The following is a 13,724-nucleotide window of genomic DNA, read 5'->3' as shown; positions in this document are numbered from 1 at the left end:
CAGATTTCTGTATATTGATTTTGTATCCTGAGATTTTACTGAATTCATTTATCAGTTTTAGTAGTTTCTTGGTGGAGACTTTAGTGTTTTCTATATATACTATTACGTCATCTCTGGCAGACATTTTTATAAAAATGAATCAAGTAAGCCTGTCACACAAAGGGGAAAAACTGATAATGTTTGTTGCCAGTGATAAAATTCTAACTTTTAAGTGAAAATTATAATTTCTGAAAACTTCTGTTACCCAGATCCTGACAGCTTCTCAATATATTAAGATTTTTTTCCAGTGAGATTGGGGGCAGATAGACCACTGTAGTTTTATATAAGAGAGTATGATACATTCATTGATATGATTTTACATTCACATTTTTAACTAATCTTGAAAAAATTCTGTCAAATTTTGGTGTAGTATCAAAAAAATGTATTAACAATTATCTGAAAAATACTCTTCCTTTTTCCAATTAAATATCTGTATAAGGTTGGGGTTTTTTTTCTATATTTCAACCATAGTTTGTTATTGGTATTTTTTAATGAGAAATTAACATTTAAATAATTTGTTTTAATCTCCGGTGGGATGAACATCATAGCTATAACCCACATAAGCTAAAGTTTGTTGGGATTCCTTAATTAAGAGTACAAAGGTGTCCTGACACCAAAAAATTTGAGAACCACTGCTACGAGCAAAGTGTCTGGTGCACATTAAGTTTCAATAGTTGTGTATTCTCTGTACATTTGGCAATAAAGGAAAGGAAGGATAGATGATAAAAGCTAGAGCCAGCATCAGAGTTGAGAGGATACTTTTGATAGTTTACAATTATGACTGCTCATGTTTACAGGCCCTGGAGAATGAGAAATTATAATTAGAGAAGTTATTTTGCAAACACCTAATCCAGAATATCGTCTGTCTCCCTCTTTTCCATCCTCTGTACCTTCTGTGAACTCTTTGTTGAACTTTCCATATCTTCTTTGACCTCCTCTGCAATTTCAGTGAACCGCTGTGCACTTTCTCTGAACTTTAACCATAGTATCTACTGCAGGGAATGCCCCAAGGCTGGGTGGGGGGCCTTGTGACAGGTAAACTTAGTCCCTTGATCTTAGGGCTGTAGAGTCACAGTTAGGGCAGCTCCAGGTCAAAGGTGCTTTCCAGGTCTGCATGGGGAATCCAGCACTGATCACTCCTGGGTATTCCTTCTCATCCCACAGCCACCAGGCCTAAAGGCCCCTTTTGCATAGAAACCTTCGAAGTAGCAGAGAAGAGTGGTAGTCTCCCTTGTAGATACCTGGAATGGGAGCAAGGAGATGGTGGAGTGTAGGGAGGTGGATTTTAGGTGGATTTTTCTATTTTTGCAAATTAAAAGTTGTTGGAATTTTGACAGGAGTTGCATTGAATCTGTAATTTGCTTTAGGTAGTATTGACATCTTAATAATATTACTTCCAATCCATGAAAATGAGATGTATTTCCATTTATTTATGTGTTATTAACTTCAGCAATATTTTCTACTGAATTTTCAGTGTACAAATTTTTCACCTCCTTGGTTAAGTTTATTCCTAAGTATTTCTTTTTTATGCTATTATAAATGGAATTGTTTTCTTAATTTCTTTTTTGAATTGCTGCTAGTGTATAGAAACACAACTGATTTTTATGTGTTGACTTTGTATCCTTCAACTTTGCTGCATTGGTTTATTGGCTTTGTTTATTAGCTTAAACTGTGTGTGTGTGTGATCTTTAGGCTTGTCTACATACAAGATCATGTCATCTGCAAACAGAAATAATTCTACTTCTCCAGTTTGGAGACATTTTATTTTTCTTGACTAATTGCTCTGGCTAGAATTTTCAATACTATGTTAATTAGAAGTGGCATACGCAGGCACCCTTGCCTTGTTCCTGATCTTAGAAGAAATGCTTTCCATCTTTCACCATTGACCTCTGTTGTTCTCTGTGGGTTTTTCATATATGGCTTTTATTATGTTTAAGTAGTTTCCTTTTATTCCTAGTTTGTGAAGTGTTTTTATCATGCGTGTTGAATTTTATCAGATGCTTTCTCTGCATCAATTGAGATGATCTTATGGATTTTTTCCTTGATTCTGATAATGTGGTGTATTACATTGATCGAGTTTTAATTTTTTTTTTAAAGATTTTATTTATTTATTTGACAGAGATAGAGACAGCCAGCGAGAGAGGGAACACAAAGCAGGGGGAGTGGGATAGGAAGAAGCAGGCTCAAAGCGGAGGAGCCTGATGTGGGGCTCGATCCCAAAACGCCGGGATCACGCCCTGAGCCGAAGGCAGACGCTTAACCGCTGTGCCACCCAGGCGCCCCGATCGAGTTTTAAATGTTGAACCATCCTGGCATTTCCGGAACAAGTCCCACTTGGTCATAGCATGTAATCCTTTTAATACACCGCCTAATTTGGTTTGCTAGTATTTTGTTGAGGATTTTTACATCAGTGTTCATAAAGGATATTGGTCTTTAGTTTTCTTGTAGTATTTTCATCTGGCTTTGGTATCAGGGCAATGCTGGACTCATTGCGTGAGTTAAAGGTGCTCTCTCCTCTTCAGTTTTTATGGAAAGTTTGAGAAGGATTAGTGTTAGTTTTTCTGTAAATGTTCAGTGAAGCTATCAGGTCTAGGGCTTTTCTATGTTGAAAGACTTCGCTGATTTAATCTCTTCACTAGTTATATGTCTATTCAGATTTTTTTTTTTAAGATTTTATTTATTTGTCAGAGAGAAAGAGAACACAAGTAGGGGGAGCAGCAGGCAGAGGGAGAGGCATGCTCCCTGCTGGGCCAGGAGCCCCATGTGGGACTTGATCTCAGGACCCTGGGATCATGACCTGAGCCAAAGGCAGACGCTTAAGCACCTGAGCCACCCAGGCATCCCTGTCTATTCAGATTTTCTATTTCTTCATGGTTCAGTCTTGGTAGGTTGTATGTTTTTAGGAATTTGTCCAGTTCATCTAGCTCAAATTGTTGGCATACATTGTACTGTCTTATCCTTTTTATTTCACAGAATTGGTTGTAATGTCCTTAGTTTCATTTCTGAATTTAGTAATTTGAGTCTTTTTCTTAGCCAATCTAGCTAATTGCACGTTAGTTTTGTTGATGTTTCTGAAGAACTAGGTTTTGGTTTTGTTGATTTTTCTCTATTGTATTTCTACTCCCCATGTCATTTACCTCTGCTCCAATCTTTATTACTTCTTCTGCTAGCTTTGACTTAGTTCAGCTTGTTCTCTTTCCTTAAGTTGTAAAGTTAGGTTGTTGATTTGAGATCTTTCTCTTTTTCAATATAAGCAGTTATAGCTATAAATTTCCTCCTTTGCGCTGCTTTCACTGTGTTGCATAAGTTTTGGTATGTTGTGTTCTAATTTTCATTCATCTCTAATTATTCTTTTCCAGTTTCTCTTGTGATCTGTTACTTTATCCATCAGTTGCTTAAGAATGTGTTGTTTAGGGGGCTTTTGGGTGGCACAGCGGTTGGGCGTCTGCCTTTGGCTCAGGGCATGATCCTGGCGTTATGGGATCGAGCCCCACATCAGGCTCCTCTGCTATGAGCCTGCTTCTTCCTCTCCCACTCCCCCTGCTTGTGTTCCCTCTCTCGCTGGCTGTCTCTATCTCTNGAGGTCTGTCTGTCAAATAAATAAAATCTTAAAAAAAAAAAAAAAAGAAAAAAATGTTAGCAAACCTTGAGTCCCCAGAGACACCCAGGTTCTTATTTCATATGGTGAAGATTTTTTTTTTTTTAAGATTTTATTTATTTATTTGACAGAGAGAGAGAGACACAGCCACCCAGGTGCCCCTCAAGTCGTTTACTTTCAACTTGTCCTCTAATCAGCCAGGTGCCNGTCTATCTCTGTGAAATAAATAAATAAAATCTTTAAAAAAAAAAAGAATGTGTTGTTTAATATCTACAAATTTGTGAATTTTCCAGTTTTTCTATTGTTGGTTTCTAACTTCATCTTGTTATGGTTGGAGAAGATACTTTGCATGATGGCTATCTTTAGAAAAATCTACTGGGACTTAATTTGTGACATAACATTGGTCTGGAGAATGTGCCATATGCACTTGAGAAGAATGTGTATTATGCTGTGGAACAGAATGTTCTGTATATGTTTGCTAGACCCAGCTGAATTATTCTGTTGTTCAAGTCCTGTGTGTCTTTACTTACCTTTTGTCTGGCTGTTCTATCCATTATTGACGGTGGGGTGTTGAAGTATCCAACTATTGTGGAATTGTCTCTTCTCCCCTTCAATTCTGTCAGTTTTTGCTTTGTATATTTTGATGGTCATTAGGTGTGTAAATGTTTATAATTGTCACATCCTTTTCTGTATTAAGCCTTTTATTAATATATAATATCTTTGTCTCTTGTATTCTTTTTTTCTTTATTCTTTTCAACTTTAAAGCCTATTTAGTCTGGTATTTATCAAGTTTTCATCCACTATTTCTTCAAATAACCTCTGGGCCCCTTTCTCTCTTCTCCTTCTCAGACTCTGACAACACATATGCTGGTCTGCTTGATGATGACTGACCTACAGAACCCTTAGACTCTGTTCACTTCTCTTCAATCTTTTTTCCTTCTGTCCCTCAGACCTAGTTTCATGTGTTTTATGTTCAGGTTTGATGATTACGTCTTCTGTCTGTTCAAATCTACCCTTGAATACCTCTAGTGAATTTTTCATTTATGAACTTTTTAGCTCCAGAATTTCTTTTTGGTTTCATTTTAGACTTCCTATCTCTTTAATGACATTTACATTTTGTTCATACCTCATTTTCTTGACTTTCCTCAAGTTTTACTTTGGTCCTCTGAGCATCTTTGTAACAGGTGTTTTACAGTCTTTGTCTAGTAGATCTTCTATCTGGTCTTTCTTAGGGACAGTTTCTATTGGCTTCTTTTACTCTACGAATGGGTCATACTTTCCTGTTTCTTTACGTGCCCCATGTTTTTTTTTTTTTTTTTTAAACTGGTTGAAAACTGGACCTTTGACTCTAATAGTGTGGGAACAGCAAATCAGATTCCTCCTTCCCTAGAGTTTGCTGGGGTTATTTATTTTGTTTTTTTTTAAGATTTTATTTTTTATTTTTTTATTACTTATTTAAAAAAAAGTTCTTCCCAACATAGGGCTTGGTTTCATGACACTGAGATCATGACCTGAGCTGAAACCTAAAGTTGGACGCTGAACCAACTGAGACCCCAAACTCTTAGCTTTTAACTGGCCATAGCCTTTCTCTCTCACTGCCTGACCTAGACACACCAGGTGGTCTTTGGTCCAAAGGTTTGGACTTCCTACCCCAAATAAGGCTGCCATTTGTTTTCAAGCTCCAGAATTTGTTTCTTAGGCTAAGATATGTCAAGGCCAGGCCTAGGAAACCTTGTCATGTTTGTTTTCTGGGGGATGCCAACCCATGTCCAGGAATTGTGGCAGTTTTTCCAGGAGAAGCATCCATAATTTGTAACGTGAAGATAACTTCTTGGGACTGTTTCTTGACTACACGAGAGGTGAGAGGTCATGGAGTGAACACTGATGGGAGTCATATCAGGAGGCAAAATGTCTTGGGAAAATCACTTTCTCTTGCTGTGTTTTAATGTCCTCGTCTGGTAAAATGTGGGAAGCTGACCGCAGGACCTGAGTCCCTTCAAATCCTAACACTGCATGTTTCTTTTGTATTAGTTGTGTGACCTCAAGCTGTGTAACAGCCTGGGTGGCTCAGTCGGTTAAGCATCTGCCTTCTGCTCAGGTCATGATCCCAGGGTCCTGGGATCAAGCCCGATAAGAATCGGGCACACTGATCAGCGGGCGCTTGCTTCTCCCTCTCCCACTCCCCCTGCTTGTACTCTTTCTCAAATAAATAAATCTTGGAAAAACAAAAAAAACTTAAAAACTTCCTGATGTTCATGATAACACAGCATACATTTCATGCTTAATCAGCTTTTTACAAACCATACTATCACAGATCCTGTTAAATCTTGTAGTGTGCCAGTGACACAGCTGTGGTACTGATGAAACTGAAGCTCAGAGAGGTTGAGAGAAATCTGTCCCAGGTCACACATACAGAGAAGTAGGGCAAGGGGAACCCAGACCTGGTTCCAGGCCTGCACACCTCTCTGCTCTTCCTATCCGCAAGGTTGTCACCGGTCCAGGAAAGGCAAACAAGGCATGAAGGGTATTACCTATGGATGTCTTCAATGGTTTAAATCTCTCGAGACCTCTGTCCAGCTGGTAGCTGTATGTTCAGCTTTGTAAGAAAGTGCCAAACTGCTTTCCAGGGTGGTTATGCCATTTTACATTCCTGCCAACAGCGCCTCAGAGTTCTAGTTCCTCCACACCCTCTCCCACACTTAGGATGGTCAAATCTGTTTAATTTCAGACATTCTAACAGGTGTGTAGTGGTATCGTGTGGCTCTAATGTTTCACTTCCCTAAAACTAATGATATCGAGTCTCCTCCTAATGTGCTTATTAGCCATTAATATATCTTCTTTGGTGAAGTGTCTGTTCAAATCTTTTACCCATTTTAAGATTGGGCTGTTTTGTTTCTTGAATCTTGAAAGTTCTATATATATTCTGGATACAAATCTTCTACCAGGGATGTGATTTGCAAATCTCTCCTAGTCTGTAGCTTGTCTTCATTCTCTTAACAGTGACTTTTGAAGAACAGAAGTTTTCAATTTTGATGAGATCCCCATCTGATAAATATTTGCTTAACTCGTGGCCACAAAGATTTCCTCCAGGGTTCTCTTCTAACTAGAGTTTTATAGTTTTAAGTCTTACACTTAGGTCTTTGATCCATTTATTTTATTGTGGTATAATATACATTAAGATGAATTTTACCATTTTTTAAAAAAGACTATTTTTTTAGGGTTTAAAGTTCAGAGCAAAATTGTAAGGCAGGCATATCCCATATACCCCAATCCCACTCATGTACAGCCTCCCTCATTAACAATTTCCCCCTTCAGAACGGTACATTTGTTACAACTGATGAACCTATATTGATATGTCACCACCCAAAGTCCATAATTTACACTGGGGTTCACTCTTGGTGTTATCCATTCTCTGGGTCTGGATAAATGCTTAATGGCACCAATACAGTATCATATAATAATTTCACTGCCCTAAAAAACCTCTGTGCTCCACCTGTTCATCCCTCCCTCCCTAACTCTTGGCAACCAACTGATCTCTTTACTGTCTCTATAATTTTGTCTTTTACAAATTGTCAAGCAGTTAGAATCAAATAATATGTAGTCTTTTCAGACTGGCTTCTTCCATTTAGGAAAGCACATTTAAGTTTCCTCCATGTCTTTTTTTTTTTTTTAAGGTTTTATTTATTTATTGGAGAGAGTGAGTGAGAGATCATGAGCAGCAGGGAGGGGTAGAGGGAGAAGCAGACTCCCCATTGAGCAGGGAGCCCCATGTGGGACTCGATCCCAGGACCTGAGCTGAAGGCAGACGCTTAACTGACTGCGCCACCCAGGCGCCCCCTCCATGTCTTTTCATGGCTTGATCACGTTAGCACTGAGTATTACTCCACTGTCTGGATTTACCAGTCTACTTATCCATTCGCTGCACAAAGGATACCTTGGCCGTTTCCAAGTTTTGGCAATGACGACTAAAGCTAGTACAAACATCCACGTACAAGTTTTTTTAACTCTTCTGGGTAAATACCAAGGAGTAGGATTACCCCTTGGTATGGTAAGAGTATGTTTAGTTTTGTGAGCAACTGCCAAAGTGCCTTTCAAAGTGGTTGTGCTATTTTGCATTCCCACCAGCAATGAGTAAGATTTCCTGCTGCTTCACACCCTGGCCAGCACTTGGGTGTTTTCAGTGTTAGGGATTTTGGTTATTCAAATAGGTGCACAGTGGTAATTTTTAACCAATTTGAAGTACACAGTTCAGTGGCATTTAAGTACGCTCACAATGCTGTGTATTTCGTCACCTAAAACCGAAACTGTGTAACCATTAGTGAGGACTTTCCATTTCCCTGTGCCCCAGCCTCTGGTAACCTCCATTCTACTTCCTGCCTCTATGAACTTGCCCATTCTAGATACTTCATATAAGTGGAATCATACAATGTAGATGCCCTTTGTCTGGCTTATCTTAGCATGTTTTCATCCATGTTGTATGCAGCATGGATCAGAACTTTATCCCTTTCCAAGCCTGACCAATATTCCATCATAGGTATACATCACATTTTGGTCTATCCATTTCTCCACTGATGGATACTTGGCTTGTTTCCATCTTTTGGCTCTTGCGAAGCTGCTGTGAACACTGGTGTACAGCTAGCAACTTAAGTCCATTTTCCTTTTATTACTGAAGCACCGTTGACACACAATGTTACATTAGTTTCCCACATACAACACGCTGACGTCACACCCCTACACACTGTGCAGTGGTCACATGTGTAGCTACCACGCCCCCGTACACCACTATTACAATACCACTGACTACACTCTCTGTGGGGTACCTTTCATCCCTGTGCTCAGTTCCTGTTCTCAGTTCTTTGGGGTATATAACTAGAAGAGGAATTGCTGGATAACATGCTAATTCTGTTTAGCTTTTGGAGGAACCACCAAGTTACCCACAGCAGCCACAGCATTTTATGCGCCTACTAGCAATGCATGAGGGTTTGAATTTCTCCACATCCTCGTTAATATTATTTCATAGTAGCCATCCCGATGGGTGTGAGGTGTTATCTCACTGTGGTTTTGATCTGCATTTCCCTAATTAGCAAGGTTTCATGTGCCTATTGGTCACTTAATTATCTTTAGAAAAAACGTCTTCTTTAACCATTTTAAAATCAGGTTTTGTTGCTGCATTTTAGGACNAAGTTCTTTAACCATTTTAAAATCAGGTTTTGTTGCTGCATTTTAGGACTTCTTCATATATTCTAGATGCTAACTCTTTATCAGATATGATTTACAAATATTTTCTCCCAATCTGTAGATTGCCTTTTTATTCTGCTGATAGTGTCCTTTGATGCACAAACAACTGATTTTTTACCCTCTAACACTGCTGAATTTGTTTGTTCTAGTCGCTCTCCTGTGGATTTTCTGGGATTTTCTATATTCAGGATCATGTCTGTGAATTAAGATTTTACTTCTTCCTTTCAAATTTGGATGCCTTTTATTTCGTTTTTTGGTCTAATTTCTTTGGCTCAAACTTCTTTAAAAGTTTTACTTATTTACTTGACAGAGATAGGAGAGAGCACGCGCATAAGCAGGGGGAACTGTAGGCAGAGGGAGAGAGAGAAGCAGGCTCCCCACTGAGCAGGGAGCCTGATGCAGGGCTGGATCCTAGGATCCTGGGATCCTGACGAGAGCTGAAGGCAGACGCTTAACCAACTGAGCCATCCAGGGGCCCTGGCTCAAACTTTTAATACAGTGTTGAAAGAGAACTTGTCTTGTTCCTGATCTTGGGGGAAAAGCTTTGGTTTTCACCACTAAGTATGCTAGCTGTCAATTTTTCAGAAATGCCCTTTATCACATTTAGGAACTTCCTTCTGTTCCTAGTTTTCTAGTATTTTATCATGAAAGGATGTTGGTTTTTGTCAAATGCCTTTTCTGCATCAATTGAGCTGATCCTCTGAGTTTTTCCTCTGTTCTATTAATGTGGTGTATTACACTGATTTTCTTATGTTGAACCACCCTTGCATTTCTGCAGTAAATCCATTTGGTCATGGAATCCTTTTAATATGCTGTTGGATTTCTTCATTTGGTTGAAGATATGCTAGGAACTATCTTTTCATTCACTTAAAGTGTTTATGTTTCACACAATCCTGTTACAACAGGTGCTTTACAGGTTTTGGTATCTGCTAGTGTTTGTCAATGGACGTTTCCCTTTGGGACTGGTCTCATGGAGAATAATTCTAGATTGTATCCTGAGCAATTTTTATTATATTGTGAGACTCTGGATTCTGTTAAAATCCCCTCATGAACATTTTTGTTTCAGTAGACAATTTTATCTCTGGTCAGAAAGACAGGGTTCTGGGGCGCCTGGGTGGCACAGCGGTTAAGCATGTGCCTTCGGCTCAGGGCATGATCCCGGCCTTCTGGGATCGAGCCCCACGTCAGGCTCCTCCGCCATGAGCCTGCTTCTTCCTCTCCCACTCCCCCTTTGTGTTCCCTCTCTCGCTGGCTGTCTCTATCTCTGTCAAATAAATAAATAAAATCTTAAAAAAAAAAAAAAAAGACAGGGTTCTGTCGAAGTTTTAACTGGCTGTGCCACTACACAGAGAGAGCTCTATGACAGGGGCATCCCTGGGCCCAAACAGGAGGAGAAAAATAAAATGGTGACTCCCTTCTTCAGACCACTGTCCCCTTTCCCTAGTTTCTCTATAGGTGACAAGAGTTTCAGCTACCAGAGCCAAACTGCAGCCTTGCAACTTCTGCCTGTCCTTGTGTGAAGGCCGGTGGCGGGGGGGGAGGAAGAAATGGGATTTCCGATTATGTTTTCCAATCACAGGTTCCCTTATCCCGGTCCTGTGACCTCAGCTAAGATGGGTCCCTTTGGGGTTTTTGTAGCCTGACCTCAGAGGTAAAAGCCATGAAAGAGAAAAACAGCAGGAATCTCACTCCTGTATACGTTGCTTAAGTTTTGACTCCCTTCCTTGATCTGCGTGGTTTTTTTTTTTCAGAGTCCTTAAGGAACTTTTTGTATTTTTCCCTCCATTTTTAGTTTTAAGTGGTGGGAGGTAGGATGTGCGGGGCTTAACTTTTGACTAGTAACAGAAGATGGGAAGCAACTTTTGAGAACTCATGAACCTGTGCTTTCACACAATTTCACAAGAGCCACTACTGTTGTTTCCCATCTAACTTTGCTCAAACTGATGCTGGGAAGTTACATTTGAGAATTTGTGAATTTGAGCTTACTTTCACAAAAACAGCTGTCTCAAGCCCCATTTGCTCAACTCACGATAGTTAGTTTTGACAATTTATGAATCTGAGCTTAATTTTCAAAAGCTGCTTCGTTCTTATCTCGTCCAGATTTACTTGAACATATTTTTGAGATGATCTCCTGGAGTGTAACAAAAAAATTTTCTTATCTTCTGAGTTTGTTCAAACTCCTCCTGGGAAGTTAGTTTTGAAAACTCCTGAATCTGATCTTGTTTTCATAAAAGTAAAAGACTATCGTTTCAGCTAGATTTGTAAAGTTAACTGACCTTGAGAAGTTCATTTTGTGAACTTCTGAATCTGAGCTCATTTGTACATTTATCAGGTTTCAGCCAGATAGGCTCAAACTCATGTTGGGAAGTTACTTCAGAGTCTGTTTTCGAAATACTTTTTTCATCTAAATTTGCTGTTTAAGCATTGTCAGGAAGATACTTTCAAGATTTTGTGCATCTGAGTTTTTTTTTTTTTTCAAAAACTGCTACATTTCATCTAAAGTGCTCAAATTCACATAAATTTCTTTTGAAAATCATTTACAAATCTGAAATTTTGTTTTGCTTACAGAAGCTACTGTCTTAGGTTTTTTAAAAAACACTTTGAAAATGTTCTTTTGGGAAAAATGTATGAATTTGTTTTTTACAAAAACTTGAAGGGGGTGTATTGGGAGAGGTCATCTTTTTCTTCCCTCCAAAATGCCAGAGCTGAGGTAAAACAATGCCTAACATATTGTAGGCCTTGGTCAGTAGTGCCCTGTCATACAATTCTAGGGGCACCGATCACTTTTTATCTAGGGCAGAGACTGGGGCAAATCTGGTCTATGTACTGTTTTTGTAAAATCAACCAAGAATGGATTTTATAATTATAAAGAGTTGTTAAAAAAGTAAAGTTGGGGCACCTGGGCAGCTCAGTCAGTTAAGCGCCTGACTCTTGATTTTGGCTCCGGTCATGATCTCAGGGTCATTAGATCAAGCCCTGTGTCAGGCTCCACGTGGGCATGGAGCCTGCATGAGATTCTCTCCCCGCCCCACCCCTATTCTCCCCCATCCCCAGCTGCTTTCTCTCAAAAAAAAAAAAAAAAAAAAAAAAAGGCAGGAAACTTGTATGTGACAGGTCATATGTGGCCCACAAAAGCTTAAAGCATTATCCAGCCCCAGAGAGAGAAAGCTTTGACAACACTGTTGGATGGTTACCCGCATAGACTGGAAGAGGAAAGGGACCCCTTGGAGTTGGGCATTGTAATGAATGGCTCTGCCTTCTGCTACGGAATGCTACATGGGCCACATTTAGTATAAGTCAGCATACCCAGAGCTGCATAGGCTCTTCAGCCTTTCCATTGCCTCTCCTCCCTGGCTCTACCTCTCTGTGACCCACCCACCACTCACATGCTCAGAGTTCAGTCCTTACCCCTCTCCTCTACGCTGCTCCTTCCAGAAGCATAATTAGCACTAATGGTTAAAAGCCAGGCTCACAGAGTCAGGCTCCCTTGTGGTGCATCTATTTTCCTCACTTCCCAGTTATGTAATCTCCGGCAAATCACTTCACCTGTTTTGGCCTTCAGTTTCCTCATCTATAAAATAGAAATAACAAATTTTCTAAGAGAATTCAAAGAAGTGAGGCACATAAAACACTAGCATGCAAGCGGTCGACAACGTTGGCTCTGACAAATGTTACCCACCGCTGTACTTCTGACGAGCATTTATAAACCACTCGCTTCGAAATCTCCTGTTCTTTTCCATGACAGACAAAGAATCGTCCCCTAGCGTCCACTCGCCCCTTCTTTCTTTTAGTAATAGAACCCCCCAGGTTTGAATGAACATACAACCATCCAGCTATAGGTATTTCCGTCTTCCCCACAGGATGGGGAAAGTTCTAGCCAATGGGAGCAGCGCAGTTTCCAGGCCCTCCACATCCTATTCAACACAACCACTGCCTTCCAAACCGTCTTCCCCCTCCTATCGGCTTGCACAAGGATGTGGGGCTGGTGTGCCAGTTTTCACCATGTAGATGAGAACACCAGGGGACGGTGGAGCAGTAAGACAGTGGGACCCTGGGTCCCTAGATGATCTTGTGGAATACGGTTGGCTCAACCCCAAGCCTGGACCCCTCCCCTACCTCTGTACTATCACATAAGAAGTAGACTACTTTGCTCGAATCACTGTTTTCAAATCCTCTTGTTATACTGGCTTAGCCTGTATGCAATTCAAACTCTTAATCTCCAGGGCCTTGCTTACGTCCCGTGTCCCAAACTCAACATTTTAAATCTAACCACACTCTTGGTCCACTTTATGTCCCCTGTGTTTGTATACTCCTGAATACAAAAACCGTTCCAAGTATTTCTTGTTAATAGCCTTACTATATCTGTTTATTCCCATTCAGGAGAACCTTTCATTCTCGACTCCTACTACCCCCCCAGTCAACTCAGCTTGAAGTCGCAGACACCCCAGCTTGCTCTGTACATCCTCTTTGACCCCTCCCTCAGCTCAGAGCCTAACCACACTGGCTTTAGATGCCTTTTACTTTCTGGTCGGCCCTCTGGCCTCCAATTCCGTAGTCTACAATGCTGCTCCATTACTCTTCTTAAAACTGGATCCATTCGTGTATTTTGTTTCCAAAAGTCCAAAGCATTTAGTCTCCATGAGGTGGCCCCATCCTACCTCCTGCATGCACTCCACACACACTTTATACAGTAAGCGCATCATTCTGTCACTCCTCCAATCCTTTGCACTTGCTCTTTCTCCTCTGCCTACATCCACGCTTCTCAAATGCAGTGGATCATTTACAAAAATTCTCCAATTTCCTGTGGATCAATACTTCTGGAAACACAATACAAATTACAAATATGATC

This window comes from Ailuropoda melanoleuca, chromosome 10, assembly GCF_002007445.2.
Source record: "Ailuropoda melanoleuca isolate Jingjing chromosome 10, ASM200744v2, whole genome shotgun sequence".
In the NCBI taxonomy this organism is placed as follows: Eukaryota; Metazoa; Chordata; class Mammalia; order Carnivora; family Ursidae; genus Ailuropoda; species Ailuropoda melanoleuca.
The sequence above is the reverse complement of the archived record's forward strand: the minus strand, read 5'-3'. Positions refer to the sequence as shown.